The sequence below is a fragment of the Hemitrygon akajei genome, chromosome 7, assembly GCF_048418815.1.
Source record: "Hemitrygon akajei chromosome 7, sHemAka1.3, whole genome shotgun sequence".
In the NCBI taxonomy this organism is placed as follows: domain Eukaryota; kingdom Metazoa; phylum Chordata; class Chondrichthyes; order Myliobatiformes; family Dasyatidae; genus Hemitrygon; species Hemitrygon akajei.
The window spans coordinates 22,347,184-22,366,620 of record NC_133130.1 but is presented as its reverse complement, the minus strand read 5'-3'; the positions used below and the strand labels follow the sequence as shown (position 1 = coordinate 22,366,620).

Sequence of the window (19,437 nt, the reverse complement as noted above, 5' to 3'; positions counted from 1 at the left end):
ATGAAGAGTTAATTGTAGTGTCTGCAGTCTGGCACACCGAGTGAACATGTCTTCCTTTGGATTTCATAATGCTGCAGTATAAGCAAGCTGAATTACCAGAGGAAAACTCAAGGCAGCTTGTTTTAATCAAGATCATATCAATGTAAATATTTTTAAATCATATACCATCTTGTGAAAATGAATATGAAGAGTAAAACTGATGAGTCCTCAGTTGTGAGTCGGTATGTTCATCTTATAATTTTCTCTAGCAGTGATTCTAAATGCAGACATGAAAACCAGACTACCCCTGACGTGTTCTTCTCTATTATGCTTTTATCATAAATTAAGTAATTCAAAGTTCACAGAAAACTTACTGACATCTTTGTGAATTAACAATGGTGCAAGAGCATCTATTAATGAATAAAATTACAAACTTGTTAAGTTTGTTCCAATTAAATTAACAGTTAAAATTCCTCATTCTGATGACTTCCCAATTTTTTTACTGCCGAGGTCGGAGTTGTGAGACTGCTAGAGGCTGTTGAGATAAAGCTTCAATTGTATAACTTATTTACAAGTTATACCTGTATAACTTGTATAACCTGTATAACCTGTATACCAACTCAGTAGAGTTCATAGAGACTATATAGAGTTATACGGCACGGAAAAAGTCCTGTACCTTCATTTTCTGGGACTTTCCACCTTCCCTTCCCCTCTCCAACACTCTTCAAGCTACAACCCTGTATCTTTTTCCCTTTAACCATCCAGAGCCAAAATTGCTGGTAAAGTTATTTGTTATTGCTTTGCACCCACCCAAGCATCTGAATGACTACCTGCTTCCCAACAATCCATTCCCTTCTACTAGTTGTGATCATTCATCGATGGCCATCCACACTCATTCTCTAACCACAGCATAGATCCAATCAAACCCATGGCTGCAAACTGCCCTGACCCCAGTGAAACTGAGTGCAAGGTAGAACATGCCAATCATTGGTGCCTTGCCACAGTCTGCATCTAGCTCACCCATTGGGGTACGTTAAGATACCTTGGCAAACATTTTTACAGATCACGCTTAAACATAGAACATAGAATAATATAACACATAACAGGTCACATAACAGCCCAAGATATTGTGCGAAGCTTTTAACTTACTCCAAGATCAATCTAACTCTTCCCTCCTGTATTACTTACTTACTGAAGTCCATCACCCCTACTGGGGCATAGCTCATCAAAAGCATTTTGCCAGAGACCTCTGTACTGGGCTGGTCTTTCAAAGTGTCCCCAGATGTAGCCCATCTTTATATGTATCCTTCTTTTCCTCGGGATGAGGTCTTTGGAACTTCTGCTGACATTTCTGTAACTCTGGGTTTTTATGGGATGGGGTTGCTTGCCCTATGGACAACCCTCCAGGCTTGGGACCATCCATGGTGGAGTTTTCCCAAACAGCACACAGAAAATGCTGGAGGAACTCAGCAGGCCAGGCAGCATCTGTGGAAAAGAATAAACAGTAGACTCCTCTGCCTGAAATGTTGACAGTTTACTCTTTTCCAAAGATGCTGCCTGGCCTGATGGGTTCCTCCAGCATTTTGTGTGTGTTACTTTGGATCTCCAGTATCTGCAGAGTTTTCCCTCCTTCATCCAATTGCCTTTTGAAGAGTCTGTCAGATATGCCTAATACAGGGATTCTTAACCTGGGGTCATGAACCCCTTGGTTAATGGTATGGGGCCAAGACATAAAAAAGGTTGGGACCCACTGCCCTAATGTATCTGCTTCTACCACCACCCCCCTGGTGGGTGCATGTGAAGTGCTGCCAGACATGGTGATAGAATACCTACCTCTGACCTTCCCCAATACTTTCCTCCAATCTTCTTATGATTTGCTCTGTCATATTAGCCATTTCTAACCTGGGAAAAAGCATTGGCACTCTTTATCAATCCCTCTGATAATCTTATACATTTGAATTAACTTTAAAGCATATTTTCAAGATCAACTTGTTGGCACAATTGGTGACGTAGAGGCAATTTGCAGTTTGAAATAGAGGATCCTAGAAGTCTGTGAGGCATTCTGAGGCAGGAAAACTTACAGTATGCTGTAATTTCCTTTAGACTTGAATGTGCGGAAGATAAGTCCTGGATTCCTTCCTTTAATACCTGTTCTTTGTAAAATCCCTCTTGCCGAATCTGACTGTATTATATGGATGTCAGTTGAGAGAAATGTGTTGCTTAATTCAAGGTGGCCATCCCTTTAAACAAAATCTAGAGACACATAGAATAGAAGAACAGCAAAATAGCTGGGACAGACATCATCTACAGTAAAATTAGCAAGGAAGATTGTACCTGGGATGTTCTGGCACAGTGCAGCCACTTTTAGCAGACTAGTCAGTGGCACGTGTACAGCATATAAAACAATGTGCATGTAATTACACGGTTATAGCTTCATGCTGTTGAAGCATTCAGTATTCAGGAATACACTTCTATCAATCTTCTTAATAAACGTTCAGTTTTGTTGGGGGTCACTGAATGGTACAGGTATGAGTATTTGGTGGATCTTGGATGCATTTCTGGGGCAGTCCAGACTCATGTTTTTCTTTTCCCCCAATTCAGCTCCAGCTTCTAACTCCTATTTTCTCATTATCTCAGCCTTTCAGGCTTTGTCTTCCCCTGCTCTGACCTCCTATCCCCCCTCAGATTTTCATTCTTCTCCCTGCTCTGACCTCCTGGCAAGCAGCAAGCTGATATAAAGGAAAAATCGGGCAGCAGGGGAGAAATTTGCTTCAGGTCACAGGCTAGGTCGCAGGATGCAGCTGGTCACATCTGTTGCTTCAGCTGTGGGTGTACATGAGCAGCTCGGGTGGGGGGGGGGGTGGTATTTAGGCTACCCAGAATGCACTTATGCAGAGAACCCATGGTCTTCATGCTCACAGATGCTTCTGATTCTGAGTGTGGAGGGCAGTTAAAAGGTAGCCACAATATACTGAGTGGTAGGATACACCATGCAGGCTGATCAGAGATGGGTATTGGTTTATTGGTTTATCATTGTCAAATGTACCAAGATACAGTGAAACACTTGTCTTGCATACTGTGTATACAGATCAAATCGTTACACAGTTCATTGAGGTAGAACAATGTAAACCAATAATAGAATGTCAGATAAAATCTAAAAGCTGTAGAAGAAGTGTTGTGCAGGTATACAGTCAGTGTAAGATCACCACAAGATAGATGGTGAGGCCAAGATGCCCATCTTATCGTACAAGAATCTGATAACAGTGGGATAGAAGCTGTCTTTGAGTCTGGTAGTACGTGTTTTCAGGCTTTTGTATCTTATGCCCAATGCAAGAGAGGAGAAGAGAGAATGTAGAACGGCTGGGGTGGGTGGGGCCTTTGATTATGTTGGCTGCTTTACTGAGCAGCAAGTTCAAGTTCAGTTATACAACTATACATGAATGCAGCCAAATGAAACAGCATTTCTTCCGGGCCAAGGTGAAAGCGCATTACCAACAGCACACAGCACACTGCAAATAGCACATAGCACAAACAGCACGTGCGGTTACCATTTCAGAAAAAAATTCTGTCATAAATTAAACAAATAACCTACGTCCCTGGGTGAACACTGGAGGGAGCACAGAGGAACATCAGAAGGCAAGACCAAGCAAACTCCAGAGGGCAGCACTGAGCAAACATTGGAGGGCAGCTCCAAAAGGAGGGGCCAGCCCTCAAACCGGCACAATTCCAGCATGCCCAGCAAAAACCCCTGCTCTCTCCCCTGGGTAACTGCAACAGGGTGCTGCGTCCAAGTTGGCCCTACAGCCAAGGCATAGTCCTTTCCCCAAGCAAGGCAATGCAGCTTCCCTACCATTGGTCTTGCTAATGAACAGACACAGTTTTCTTTGTTACCAGTGTCCAACAGTATCTTGCAATCCTAATGAAGACGTCCAAGATAATTACTCACTCTCTTTGCTGGATCGCATACCATCTCGGCACAATGGTACCCAACAGGTCCAGATGACAACACTACAGCGATGCACAATACATCCATGTCCATTGCCTATTGAGCAATGGGACAGTCATGCATGCAGTACTCGATGTTGTTAGTGTCCAGCAGTGGCTTGTGATCATAAAAACAACTTACAAGATGAATCAATTCACCTTTGATTGGACCCCCAGAGGCTGCTGCATCTGAGTGCTCTGATATCCTACTGAAAGGAAGAACTATAGACTGAATCCATAGAGGGGAGACTGGTACCTGTGGTATACTGAGCTCTGTCCACAGTTCTCTGCAGTTTCTTGTGGTCACGTCTTGGCTACGCCAAGCCATTATGCATCCTGATAGAATGCTTTCTATGTTGCAGTGATAAAGACGGCAGATTTCCTCCCCGATCCAGCAGTGCTATAGACTCAATTACTGATTGTAGCTTCCAATATTCAAGTGCGTAGGTTCTCTCATGGTGTTTGACTGTTTGGATCAGGTCTTGAAAGTTGTTTATTATCCTTTGTATCTTACCTGAGTCACGGTAGAGGAGGCAAGAATATCTGGGAACGAAAATCTTCAGTTAAATGTGACAGAACTTAAGATGTTAGAAGTATTCAGTAGGTTGGGTAACACCTGTGGAGAGCAAAACATAATTCTGGTCAGTGATCTTTTGTAGCTGCATCGCTATGAAAAATAGCCAACATAAAGAACAACAGTCATATTTAATATTGCATAGATTTGTAAACTATCTAGGGATGTTTGCAAGACATTAACTTCCAATTTTTAAAAAAAATTTCTTCTATCACGTGATCTAAGTGTTGCTGGCAAAACTGGTATTTATTGCCCCTGTACCAAAGAATTAACTACAGGGGGTACATTTAGATTCACATGTAGACCAGACTGGATAAAGATAACATATCATTTTGTGAAGTAAATTAGTGAACCTGATGTGCTTTTACAAGAATCTAATAGTTTCCTGACCACTATTGGTACCTCTTTATTGAATTACTTAAATTTAAATTCCCCAGCCACTGAAATCCATGTTTCTAGATGAATAATTCAAATTTGTGGGTACTGTTCAAATAATTTAGTCACTATGTGACTGAACATTATACATTGTGCTTCATATAATTTGTAGATTCTGGGATCATTTAACTTTCAACACAGCAACTTGAGCTATAATCAGTTTAATTGATTATCGTTATTAGACTCTAACCCCACAAGGAGTGTAGATATTAGCTTTCAGAACCAATGGGAGAGAAGTCTAATATATTAATTAGCAATCTATTGCTAATAAAGCTGCCAAAGAAACCACAGGGCTATATTAACAGTGACTCAGATACATCTTCTCTTTTGAATGCAATTTAAATTCAGTATTCAAATGTAAAACAGCCAAATACCATAAAAGCTGGTAGTCTGAAAGAAAATGAGAAAATGCTAGAAATAGGCATCATATCAGGCAGCTTCTGTGCCGAAGAAAACAAAATGAACGTTTTGGGATGCTGTCTTCTCATCAAAATGAATCATTATTAAAACAGAACCATGTTCATTCACCCAAGGGAGCTTTGCCTGCCTTTTTGTCGGCTACGTGGAACAGTCCACCACTCCCCAACTCTTCCTATGCTACGTTAATGAATGCATTGGTGCTGCTTTCTCCACCCATACTGAGCTCGTTGACTTCATCACTTTATACTTGACATAACGACATTAAATTTTTAGTGTCGCTGATGTAAATCTAACACCAGAACATGTCTTTACACCTTATACAAAACCTTAAAAAAGAGTGAAATACAAATACAGTATACTATAACCTTTTAATCAAACCATGGCATCATAAGTGAGGACTGAAAGCCTGCCATTGTTTGTTGTTGAACAGCTGATTCAGGTTTTCTCCCGATGCTGCTATGCTGCATTTGTTGCCCTCACACATTATATTTTCATTATATTACTGGTATGTAATAATTTTTAATGTAAGTACATACAGTATGTATGATGAACAAGTGTAAGAGAGAGTCTGGTCACCAGTTGCACATGAAGTCGGAAATTATGACAATCCCAAGTTAACTTATTACAGATTCCAAAATTCAAAACACAAAGCATTTCAGATAAGGGGTACTCAACCTGTAATAAAAAATGCTATAAATTACAAGATATATAAGAAAAATCGAAATAAATAGGCTGTTGTAAAAGAAAGGAAAAAGTAGTGTGGTAGTTTATGGGTTCACAGGCCATTCGGAAATCTGATGGCAGAGGAAAATCTGAGTGAGGTTCCTTAATAATGAACGCCCGCTTTTTTGAGGCGTCACCTTTTGAAGATGGCCTCGATGCTGGAGAGGCTCGTGCCCATGAGGGAGCTGGTTGAGTTTACAACTTTTTACACTTTTTCTCCTGATCCTGCGCAGTGGCCCCTTCATACCGGACAGTGATGCAAATAGTCAGAATGCTCTCCATGGTACATCTGTAGAAATTTGTATGTCATTGGTGACAAGCCAAATCTCCTCAAACTACCAAGGAAATATAGCCACTGTTATGCCTACTTTCAATATGTTGGGCCCAGAATAGATCCTCAGAGATGCTGACACTGAGAAACTTAAAATTGCTCACCCTTTCCTCTTCTGATCCCTCGATGAGGACTGGTGTGTTCCCTTGACTTTCCATTCTTGAAGTCCTCTATCAATTTCCTGGTCTTACCGATGCTGAGTGCAATGCTGTTGTTGCAGTATTACATAACTAGCCAATCTATCTTGCTCCTGTACACCATCTGAAATTCTGCCAACAGTAGTTGTGTCTTCAACAAGTTTATAGATGGTGCTTGAGCTGTGCCTAGCCACACAGTTGTGGGTGTAGAGAGAGTAGAGCAGTGGGCTGAGCATGCATCCTTGAGGTGCGGCTGTGTTGATTGTCAGTGAGGAGGAAATGCTAGAACTAGAGCTGAGGTTAAAGGTGGAAAGTGAATTGCTGAAGGGGAACATAGGAGAGAACTTTTTCACTCTGAGAGTCGTATGACTGTGGAATGACTTGCCAACAGAAGTGGTGGATGCGGGGTCAATTTCACCATTTAAGAGAAGTTTAGAAAGTACATGGTAGCAGCTGGAACAGTTTGTGATTGGGGTGATTCAGGTCCCCAATGATCCTTCGGGCCCTTTTCATGCACTTGTCTCTGTAGATGTCCTGAATAGTGGGAAGTTCACATCTACAGATACGCTGGGCTGTTTGCACCACTCTCTGCAGAGTCCTGCGATGGAGGGAAGTACATTTCCCATACCAGGCAGTGTTGCAGCCAGTCAGGGTGCTCTCAGTTGTGCCCCTGTAGAAAGTCAAGTCAAGTCACTTTTTATTGTCATTTTGATCATAACTGCTGGTACAGTACACAGTAAAAACGAGACAACGTTTTTCAGGACAATGGTGCTACATGAAACAGTACAAAAACTACACTGAACTACGTAAAAACAACACAAACAAAATAAAAACTACACAAAACTACAAACCTACCCAGGACTGCATAAAGTGCACAAAACAGTGCAGGCATTACAATAAATAATAAGCAAGACAATAGGCACAGTAGAGGGCAATAAGTTGGTATCAGTCCAGGCTCTGGGTATTGAGGAGTCTGATGGCTTGGGGGAAGAAACTGTTACATAGTCTGGTCGTGAGAGCCCAAATGCTTCGGAGCCTTTTCCCAGATGGCAGGAGGGAGAAGAGTTTGTATGAGGGGTGCGTGGGGTCCTTCTTAATGCTGTTTGCTTTGCGGATGCAGCATGTAGTGTAAATGTCTGTAATGGCGGGAAGAGAGACTCCGATGATCTTCTCAGCTGACCTCACTATCCGCTGCAGGGTCTTGCGATCCGAGATGGTGCAATTTCCGAACCAGGCAGTGATGCAGCTGCTCAGGATGCTCTCAATACAACCCCTGTAGAATGTGATGAGGATGGGGGTGGGAGATGGACTTTCCTCAGCCTTTGCAGAAAGTAGAGATGCTGCTGGGCTACGGAGCTGGTGTTGAGGGACCAGGTGAGATTCTCCACCAGGTGAACATCAAGACATTTGGTGCTTTTAACGATCTCTACTGAGAAACCGTCGATGTTCAGCGGAGAGTGGTTGCTCCATGCCCTCCTGAAGTCAACAACCATCTCTTTTGTTTTGTTCACATTCAGAGACTGTCCGTTAGCTGCTGCATCTCCTCTCTGTATGCTGACTCGTCGTTCTTGCTGATGAGACCCACCACGGTCGTGTCATCGACGAACCTGATGATATGGTTCAAGCTGTGTGTTGCAGCACAGTCGTGGGTCAGCAGAGTCAACAGCAGTGGACTGAGCACACAGCCCTGGGAGGCCACCGTGCTCAGTGTGATGGTGTTGGAGATGCTGCCTCCGATCCGGACTGACTGTGGTCTCCCAGTCAAGAAGTCTAGTATCCAGTTGCAGAGGGAGGTGTTCAGGCCCAGTAGGCTCAGCTTTCCAATCAGTTTCTGAGGAATGATTGTGTTGAATGCTGAACTGAAGTCTATGAACAGCATTCGATCGTACGTGTCTTTTTTATCCAGGTGGGTCCTTAGGATTTTGGAACTCATGCCAAACTTCTTCAACCGTCTGAGGTGAAAGAGATGCTGGTGTGCTTTTTTCATCACACAGCCAGTATTACAGGCCATGTGAGATCCTCAGTGATGTGTGTGCTGTTCACCCACTCAACCCCAGATCCATTGATGTCAATAGGGGTTAGCCCGTCTCCATTCTTCCCGTGGTCCACACCGGCTCCTTTGTTTTTGCAACATTGAGGGAGAGGTTGTTTTCTTGACACCACTGTGTCAGGGTGATGACTTCTTCTCTGTAGACTGCCTTGTTATTATTTGAGATTAGGCCAATCAATGTAGTGTCATCAGCAAATTTAATTAGATTGGAGCTGTGGGTGATGACACAGTTATGGGTATACAGAGAGTATAGGAGGGGACTTAGGACACAGCCCTGAGGGGCACCTGTGTTGAGGGGCAGAGGTGAGGGAGCCCACTCTTAGCACCTGCCAGTGATCTGACAGAAAGTCTGGGGTTCCAGCTGCACATGGCAGGATGAAGGCTGAGGTCTCTGAGCTTCTTGTCGAGCCTGGAGGGAATTATGGTGTTGAATGCTGAACTGTAGTCCAAGAACAGCATTCTCACATAAGCATCCTTCTTCTCCAGATGTGTAAGGACAGTGTGTAGAGCTCTGTCTGTAGCATCATCTATCGATCAGTTGTATCGGTAGGTGAATTTTAGGAGGTCCAGTGTGGGTGGTAGCATGCTGCAGATGTAGTCCCTGACCAGCTTCTCAAAGCATTTGCTTACTATTGAGGTGAGTGTGACAGGATGCCAGTCATTCAGACATGTTACCTTGGTCTTTTTAGGTACAGGAACAATGGTGGATGTTTTGAAGCAGGAGGGCACTCTACAGGGAGAGGGAAAGATTAAAAGTGTCTGTTGACACATATGCTAGTTGTGCTGTGCCCATCCTGAGTACCCGCCCTGGGATGCTGTCCAGTCCCGCAGCCTTGCGACCGTCCACTTTTTAAAACAACAATCTCTTGCAGTGGCCAAGTCAGAATCCAGACCTCAATACAATTGAGAATTTGTGGTTGGACTTGAACGTGGCTGTTCACTCATGATCCTCATGCAATCGGACAGAGTTTGAGCAGTTTTGTAAAGAAGAATGGGGAAAAATTGCAGTGTCCAGATGTGCAAAGCTGATAGAGACCTATCCGCACAGACTGAAGGCTCCAATTGCTGCCAAAGGTGCATCTACTAAATACTGACTTGAAGGAGGTGAATTTATGCATTCAATTATTTTGAGCTTTATATTTGTAATTAATTTAGATCATTTTGTAAAGGTCTGTTTTCACTTTGACATGAAAGAGTCTTTTCCTGTTGATCAGTGTCAAAAAAGCTAAATTAAATCCACTGTGATTCAATGTTGTAAAACATAAAAACTTCCAAGGGGGATGAATACTTTTTATCAGCACAATATACCCCTGATAATTTTGTATACCTCTATCAAATATTGTCTCAATCTCCTACACTTCAGGGAATAAAGTTTTCAGCATTGGGCCAGAAATTTTCAATCCCCATATAAGCAATTACCACTATGACTACCACCACTAACACTAGTAATGCTACCAGTACTACCGCCACCACTGTTACCAACACCACTACTACTGCGACTACCACTACTATTATAAATACCGCTACTCTTATTACTACTGCTCCCACTCTAATACCACTACTACTATGCCGCTGCTACGACTACTACTCCCTATCTTTCTGCCAATTGGAGTGCTGCAGAGCGGTTGATATTTCCACCCTGGTCCATTTTGTACATGTCACCATGTAGAAACAGAATTAAGCTGTCTTCAGTCCTACCTGGCTGTAAGTTCTTCTTTATATCTTTCAGTATATCTGTAATCTGTGTATACCTATATTTAGATAGAATCTGCGGGAATTCCTTCACATTAAATTATTCATGTGGCCAGGTGATATATCTGAATAGTTGCACTCACAGTAGAGGGATTTAGCCTGAATTTGTGAGACTGAATTTTGTGTGGCAATATTTTGCCGTTAGTGTTTTCAAAAGCAACTTGAAGTTTTTTTTTAATGTGACTTCCTTTTCGTGGCTTAAATTTGAATAGAGAAGAATAACAGTAAAAGCAAGAAACAACAACAGCCATGTTCTGGTTGGTATTGATGTGAAAAAGTGGCATCCCACAGCTCACAGCAGTATATCAGTACATTTCAGAGTTGGCTTTTCAATAAACTGCTGCTTTGGAGAACTGCTTCCTTTTGCGGGTCATTGGTTTCTTTCTCTTATTCACCTTCTAACTTTTTGCTTCCTATTTGATACCCACTTCTCATTCATGAGGGCTGATTTATGAGTGAAAGTTGTTTTTGCTGTTGAATGAACCATGAATCCTTTTCCCAACAATCTAAATAAGTGTAATGACAAGCACGATCTACTCTAGAACGTTAGCATACCCATGCAAATATTTTAGTTAAAAGAATCAAGGATATAGATATTCACATTACTTTCATAACATGTCTTTACTGTGTCATCCTTCCTTTAAGTATCTTACAGTACACATTCAAGTTCAAGTTTATTGTTATTCAACCAAACACATTTATACAGCTAAACGAAACACCGTCCCCTGCAGCCAAGTAAAACATAGTACGTATAGTCACACACTGCACATATAGTTATGATCCGGCACATGCAGCCACAAAATAAAATTGGCACAAGTTCCTGAGGGGCATGGCCCGAAGATTGACCTGTTGATATGGAGTGCGAAGTGCATGTTTATGTAAGACAGTGTAAGGCTACTGCCACTATCATAATAAAACAAGCAGTTGTATAAATATGTAAAACAGCAGCAATGAAAGATGAAAAGTGATAAGTGCAGGGTGAGTGCAAATGTGAATTAGGCGGCAGAAGATATAGACAAGGTGTACATGTGTGCTTGGTAGCAGAACACAGAAAACTTATAACACAGAAGGGCACTTGGTTTATTTAGTGTAAGCCAGCTTTTAGCTAAAGCAGTCCTATCAAGGTTCAAAGTAAATTTATTATCAGAGTACTTGTATGTCACCATATACAACCCTGAGATTCACTGTCTTGTGGGCATACTCAAAAATCCATAATAGAATAATAATCATAATAGCAAGACCATGCCAAATTGGGCATCCAAGAGACAACAAGCTGTGCAAATACAAAAAGAAATAATTAATAATAAATAAATAAATAAACAAACAAACAAACAAACAATAAATATCAAAAACATGAGATGAAGAATCCTCGAACCTGAGTTCGTAGGTTGTGGGAGCATTTCATTGATGGGGCAAGTGAAGTTATCCCCTTTTATTTAAGAGCCTGATAATTGAGGGGTAATAACTGTTCCTGATGAAGGGCGAAACATTGACTGCTCATTTCAACGGATGCTGCCCGACCTGCTGAGTTCATCCAGCTTGTTTGTATGTGTTGAACTGTTCCTGGACGTGGGTGGTGGGGATCTCTGATAACAGATGCTGCTTTCCTGCAACAACAATGGCAGGAAAGGCTTTACTTGTGATGGACTGGGACGTATCCATTGCTTTTTGTAGGATGTTTCAGTCTAGGGTATTGGTGCTCCCATACCAGGCTGTGATGCAGCCAGTCAATATACTCTCCACCACACATCTGGAGAAGTTTGTCAAAGTTTTAGATGTCATGCCAAATCTTTGCAGATTCCTAAGTAAGTAGAAATGAGGTACTGCTATGCTTTCTTTGTAAATGCACTTACATGTAAGACAGATCCTCTGAAACGATAACACTGAGGAACTTTAAGTTGCTGACCCTCTCTCCCGATGAGGACTATCTCATGGACCTCTGATTTCCTCCTCCTGTAATCAGCTTCTTGATTTTGCAGACATTGAATAAGAGGTTGTTGTTGGGGTGAACTTGAATATTGCATTAGAGCTGTGCTTAGCCACATAGTGATAAATGCAAAGGAAGAAGATCAGCGGGCTAAGTGCACAGCCTTGTGGTGCACCTGTGCTGATGGAGTCTGCAACCTCCACCAACACAACCGATTAAATTCCTATGGAATCTCACTTCTCTTTCCATTTAGCCCTGCAATTGTTCTTTCTCACTTGTCCCTTTGATTCTTTTGCCACTTGCAGGGTAACTACAGTAACCATTTATAGTAACTAGTTTGTTCATTGGGAGGAAACTGGAGCAGCCAACAAAAACCCATATAGCAAATTCCACCTAGACAGCACTAAAGGTTAATATTATATCAAGGTCGCATTTCTACCCACTGCACCACCATGATGCACTATGACTTAAAAAAAATGATAGAGTGGAAGATCTAGGTAATATGTGGAAGAAAAGTGCTTTTGTTTTTACCATAATAGACACTGAAAAATATGATTCGGTGATTACTTTTTTTTGTTTTCATAATTTTATTCAATACACAGCTCATGGATTAAAATGCATTGCATAGAAGTTATATGTTAAGCAGTGTGCCTTTGAGAATTTTTATGCTATGTTCATCCAAAATGTTGGTTATAAGCGTTATAATTTACCATTTAACCTCTCAGTTTATCCTTTTAGAGATATCCCCATTCCCCCACCATCCTTACACTTAACAAGTTTTTTTCTCCTTCCTGGTTTTGATAATGGGTCTTCAACCTGAATCATTACCCTGTTTGTCGTCCCATAGATGTGGCCTGACTTGCTGAGTATTTCTAGCTCTTTCTGTTTTTATTTCAGATTTCCAGCGTCTGCAGATGTTTTGATTTTCATTTGTACTTTACCAGATACAGATTTTTTTCAGATTCAGTTTTATTACATGTACATCAATGCATATAGTGTTAACAACCAACACACCCTATGATGTGCTGGGGGCAGCCCACAAGTGTCGCTGTATATTCCAGTGCCAACATAGCGTACCCCCAATGTTCAGCAGAACAAAACAAACAGCAACAACAGTAAAATAAAACAAGGCAACAACAGAGAAATGCAGACAGCCTCCAACCCCAAGACAGGCGGACACCAGGCCTCCACTCTTTGACCCCGAACTCTCAAGCTTGCAGGCATTGCTCATGCCCTCATTTATACTTAGAGATACAGTGCAGACAGGCCTTTCTGGTCCAAAGAACCATACCGTCCAGCAATGCACCTATTTAACACTAGCCTAATCACAGGACAATTTACAATGACCAACTGATACATGTTTGGACTGTGGGAGGAAACCAGAACACCCAAAGGAAACTCATGCAGTTCACAGGGAGAACACACAAACTCCTTGCAGATGGCACCAAGATTGAACTCCAAATTCCAGAATGCACCAAGCTGTAATAGTGTCGAGCTATCCACAACACCACTGCGGCACCAGTTAAATTTGAGCAACCAATCATTTTTACCAAATAATTTTCCTTAAGCAATTAAATAGAATAGTGTTGAGATGAAATAATTCAAGGATGCTCACCTTGTTTGTTGAAATTATTATAATAAATTCTTATTTATAGGTGTGAAAACTGTCACAAATATTTGCATTAACTCCATTTTAAACCTACGTCATCTTCAAAAGTGTGGTCACTATAAGAATGAAGAATGACCTTGGCTATTGCATAAGGATTGGCTAATTATAATGATATATGTGATTTTTGTGAGTTTGTGTTCAAGATTTGTCTTTTTTAACTTCATCTGTGAGTTTCTAGTAATTATTGTTTTAACATTTTTATTGTCATACAGGTGGAATATTATTATTTTCAAACTCTATCAGGAAGAGCTGAGTAAAATTAGACCAAATTTATACTATAAGCATAGTGCAATCGATCACAATAATAATTTCTTTGCCTAACTCTCATTGTTTATAGTGTCTAAAATATCTTACAAGGTTAGGATTTAGGGTGGATGGAGAGAGGTCAACATGGCAGTTTATGATTAAATGGGAATTTAAGAGCATTATAAAAGTGGAGGAAGATGCATTTGCATTCAAAAAGGAGAAACTATAGATTAAGGAGTCCCAATCTTCTTTTGTGATGGACCCCTACCATTAGCTGAGGGGTCTATGGACTTCAGGTTGGGAAACCCTGCTCTAGATAGACACATTTACAGCAACTATTTATATTAGCTTAAAGTGTTCCAGAGCAATAGCATTATGCATGGGAATAAATAACCCCAGCATTATGCAGGAATAAATTCCTCCTTTATTTTTATGTCAATTTTATTCTGAAGTAGTAAATACTGGATTTCAGGAATAATGTGCCCTGAACTTGATATTAAGCTTCTGTTAAAATTTGCTTCTATGAGGTCCACATTGAAAATGATCTGTCATTGATGAACATCGATTCTCTTGCTAAACTATACCAGGCCAGGGTAAATGATGTCATGGAGAAGATGCACAATGTTTTTCAGGCAGTGAATCAAACCAACAACATAGAGAGAATCAATTCTGAAGCTTACAATCAGTTGTTCTGAAAGCTGTTTAGATGAGTGTTCAAAAGTTCAAAGTGAAGTTGTTATCAAAGGAGATATACAACCCTGTGATTCATTTACTTACAGGCGTACTCTGTAAATCCAAGAACCATAATTAAATTAATGAAAGACCACAGTCAACTGAGTAGGTAACCAACCAATGAGCAAAAGACAACTGCAAATACCAAATGAGATTATGAGTCCTTGAAAACAGGTCCATAGGTTGTATGGTTATCATCTACTGGTTCAAGAACCTGATGGTTGAAGGTAATAACTGTTCATGAACCTGATGATGTGAATCCTGAGGTTTCTGTACCTTCTTCCTGAAGGCAGCAGCAAGAAGAGAGCATGACCTGGCTGTTGCGAGTCTTGGTTGATGTACGCTGCTTTTCTGAAACAGCACTCCAGTCATGCTCAGTGGAGGGGAAGGTTTTACCCGTGATGGACTGGGCTGCATTCACTACTCCTTATAGGATTCTCCTTTCAAGAGCATTTGTGCTCCCATATCAGACTGTGATGCGACCAGTCAATATACTCTCCACCACGCATCTATAGAAGTTCATCAAAGATTTAGATGTTCAGCAGAATCTTTGCAAACTCCTAAGGAAGTAGAGGTACTGCTGTGTTCTGCACCCAAGACAGGTCCTTCCTCCCCGAAGTCAATAAATCAGCCTCTTGGTCTTGCTGACATTGAGTGAGAGGTTGGTGTTATGGTACCACTCAGCCAGCTTTTCAATCTCCCTCCTATGTGCTGATTTGTCACCACCTTTGATGCGGCCAGTGACAGTGGCGTCATCCGCAAACTTAAATATGACATTGGAGCTGTGCTTAGCCACACAGTCATAAGTGTAAAGTGAGTAGAGCACACATCCTTGTGGTGTACCTGTGCTGATGGAGGTTGCTAACCTATACGGTCTGGGGTCTACAAGTGAGAAAATCAAGGATACAATTACACAAGGAGGTATTGAGGCCAAGGTCTTGAAGCTTATTGATTAGTTTTGGGGGAATGATAGTACTGAATGCCAAGCTGTAGTTGATAAAGAGCGTCCTGATATATGCATCTTTGCTGTCCAGATGTTTCAGGGTTGAGTGAAGAGCAAATTAAGTGGCATCTGCTGTGGACCTGTTGTGCCAATAGGTAAATTGGAGTGGATCCAAGTCATTCCTCAGGCAGGTGCTGATGTGTTTCATCAACAGCCTCTCAAAACATTTCATCACTGTGGATGTGAAATGCTATTGGATTGTAGTCATTGAGGCAAGATGCCATGTTCTTCTTAGGCACCAGTGTAATTGAGGCCTGCTTGAAGCAGATTGATACCTCAACTGCCGAAGTGAGAGATTAAAGATGTTGGTGAACACTCCAGCCAGCTGTTAAGCACTGGTCTTTAGTACTCGGCCAGTTAATCCATCTGCGCTGGATGCTTTCAGTAGGTTCGCCCTCCTGAAGGATGATCGCAGGTCAATCTCAGAGACTGAACTCACAGTGTTATCAGTGGCTATGGGAACTTGTGAGGGTTCCTCCATGTTTTGATGGTCAAAGCGATCATAGAAGACATTGTGCTCATCTGGAAGTGAAGCCCTGTTATCACCCATGTCGAGTAAGGTAATAGCATTCAAACCCTGACACAGCTGACTAGCATCCCTCATTGGTTCAAGTTTAGTCCAGAATTGCCACTTTGCCCGTGAGATGGCTTTCTGGAGATCGTACCTGGACCTCTTGTAACTCCCATCTGGCCTTTAGCAGATTGCAGATCTCAAGGTTCATCCAGGGCTTCTGGTTGGGGAAGACTCTGTATAATTTGGTGGGGACACTCTTGCTTACAACTGTATTTATAAAGTTCATGACAACTACTGATGATTCCTTGAACACAGACCAGACAACTGACTCGAAACTATCCCATAGCCACTCCTCTGCCTCCCGCGACAACCTCTTTGTTGTCCTTATCTCTGGAGTTTTGCTCTTTAGCCTCTGCTTGTATGCAGGTAGGAGAAGGATAGCCAAGTACTCATATGTCCTGAAATGGGTTCTGGACATTGAACGGTAGGCATTCCTTATTAGAGTATAGCAATCATCTCGTGTGTAAGAATCCCTGGTGCTGCAGGTTATATACTAATGGTAATTGGTCAAATGTGTTTGAAGTTGTTGACTATGATTTGAATTTCTTGTTTGGTGGTGCCAGCATACAGTATCTCAAGTGCCTGATAATAGATGATGGTGGGAGTTAAAAAGGAAATAAACTGGAAATTAGGGAGTATTGAAGACACATAAGATTGCAGGTGCTGAAATCTGAAACAACTGACAATTAGCTGAAGGAACTCAGAAGGTAGAGCAGTATCTGTGGGGGGGGGGGGGGAGAAGAGGAATTGTTGACAGATTGAGTCAAAACCCTACATTTGGAATGATGGAGAATTCCAACCCAAAATGTTGACAATTCCTTTACCCCCACTGATGCTTTTTTATTTGCTGAGTTCCTCCAGCAGATTGTTTGTTGAATCATAGCTTAAATCGCAGGACAGAAGGGATGATTTCTTGGAGCATGAATCAAGAGGTGTTCATTCAAACTTTGCTCTGGATGGACCAGTCACGTTTGGTGAGTCTGGAACCCTATTAGGATTCTGTTGCTGATAGCATTTGTCTGGACTTTCTAGCTAACATTTCCTATACAGCAGTTCTCATCAGCTCACTTCCTATACAGCAGTTCTCATCAGCTCACTTCCTAACCAGTATTAACAACCAGTGTGTGCCTAACAAAATCTCACTCTCTACAGTAAACATAGTCAGGTGTTTCCATGCTTTGACTTTTTATTATCTGTTAGAAGAAAAGATGCAAATTCATGCCCCACAGATTTATTTATTTGCAACATCAGACAATAGACAATAGGTGCAGGAGTAGGCCATTCGGCCCATCTAGCTGGCACCGCCATTCACTGTGATCATGGCTGATCATACACAATCAGTACCCCATTCCTGCCCTCTCCCCAAATCCCTTGACCCCACTATCTATAAGAGCTCTATCTAACTCAGCTTTGTTAATGTCAACCCTGAAGCTGTGGAATAGTAGGGCTCTTGTTCAGCCAGCTTATTACAGAGAAAGCAACACAGGATTACCTCAGCTCATTGCTGTTTCCATGCTCTAACTCAAGATTTTCAGCACTCCTCAGTATCTCAGCTTTGTTCTTTATCTGCTGCAAGACTGTGTTTCTGAGAAGATAACTTCCACCCTTTCCTAGAAGATACCTTTCACCCTTTCCTAGAAGATACCTTTCACCCTTTCCCCATTGGTACGTTCCACCCTTTCCCCGTGTACATGATGTCCACACTTCCAGCACATTGAAGTCAAGATCCAAATTTTGGAAGTAAAGTGTAAAAACAGAGCCTCTACAATATTCAATTCAACTCATGTTTAATTGTCTTTTAACTATTCATGAATACAGCCGAATGAGACAGCATTACTCCAGGGCCAAGGTGCAAAACACAGAACCAACAATCACACACAGCACAAAGCACGCATAGCTCATTCAAGTTAGCAAGAGCATGTAAGAAATCTGGAAATTACAGCCATCCAAAAAAAAAGTCCAGAGCCCAAGTCCAAGAATGCCGCAGAAATCTGCAGTCGACCACAATACAGCTTGTCTTCTGTTGAGCAAACATGGGGGCTGCACCAACTCCAGGTAGCACACTGCACACGCTTTGAGGTGCTAATGCATAGAGGTAGAAATTTATGTGACCAGGCATCAACAAAACATTTTCTTTGGCTATTGCAACACATAAAAGCCAGAGGAACTCAGCGGGTTAAGTGGCGTTTATTAAGGGAAATGGATAGCTGATATTTTGAACTGAGAACCTTTATCAATACTGGAAAGAAAGAGGGGAGGGAGCCAGTATGAAAGGTGGGGGGAAGGGGTGGAGCAAGATCTGGCAGGTGATTGGTGGATCCAGGTAAGAGGTGTGATAGGCGAGTGTCTATTTCTCAGCATAACCAGGCTTATAATCATGAACCAACCAGGAATGATGGCCCTTGTACCAAATCTCCCACTTTACACTTCAGTGATTACATTGGACATTTATGTAGAACATACTATTAGGAAATGATTTTCTGACTCTATAAACATATGTGAACCAGATGCATATTTTGTGCTGAGACACGCGAGTGTTCTACTTTTCAAAGCCTTTTCAAAAAATGGCAAGGCAGGCATATGTGAGGGCATTGAGAAAGATTCAAATTGGAGAGGGACAGAGCAGACAGAGATAAAGTTCGCAGGGTAATCTGAAAAGCAAGGCAAATTAGTCAAGGAAAAGCCTAAATGAGACAAGAAGCTATGGATTCAACAGAATCTGTCATTTGTGAAGGGTTAAAATTTTATAAACACCATTGTCCCTTCCATTTTATTTCTGGGAAAATATAATCCCTTCACTCCAAAACTACAAGGCTAAAAGTGTATCAATTGTAGCCTGATTTTATGTGCAAATCATACATAAAAGCACTTTAAACTGGATTATATTACTTTCATGATCAC

General features: G+C 41.6%; 1 protein-coding gene across 2 annotated transcripts in view; it reads left to right on the top strand.

Moving 5' to 3' along the window:
- The window catches only part of sdccag8 (SHH signaling and ciliogenesis regulator sdccag8), a 415,760-nt gene that overhangs the window by 253,816 nt on the left and 142,507 nt on the right, over window positions 1-19,437 (top strand). The gene's annotated exons all lie outside the window — the stretch shown is intronic.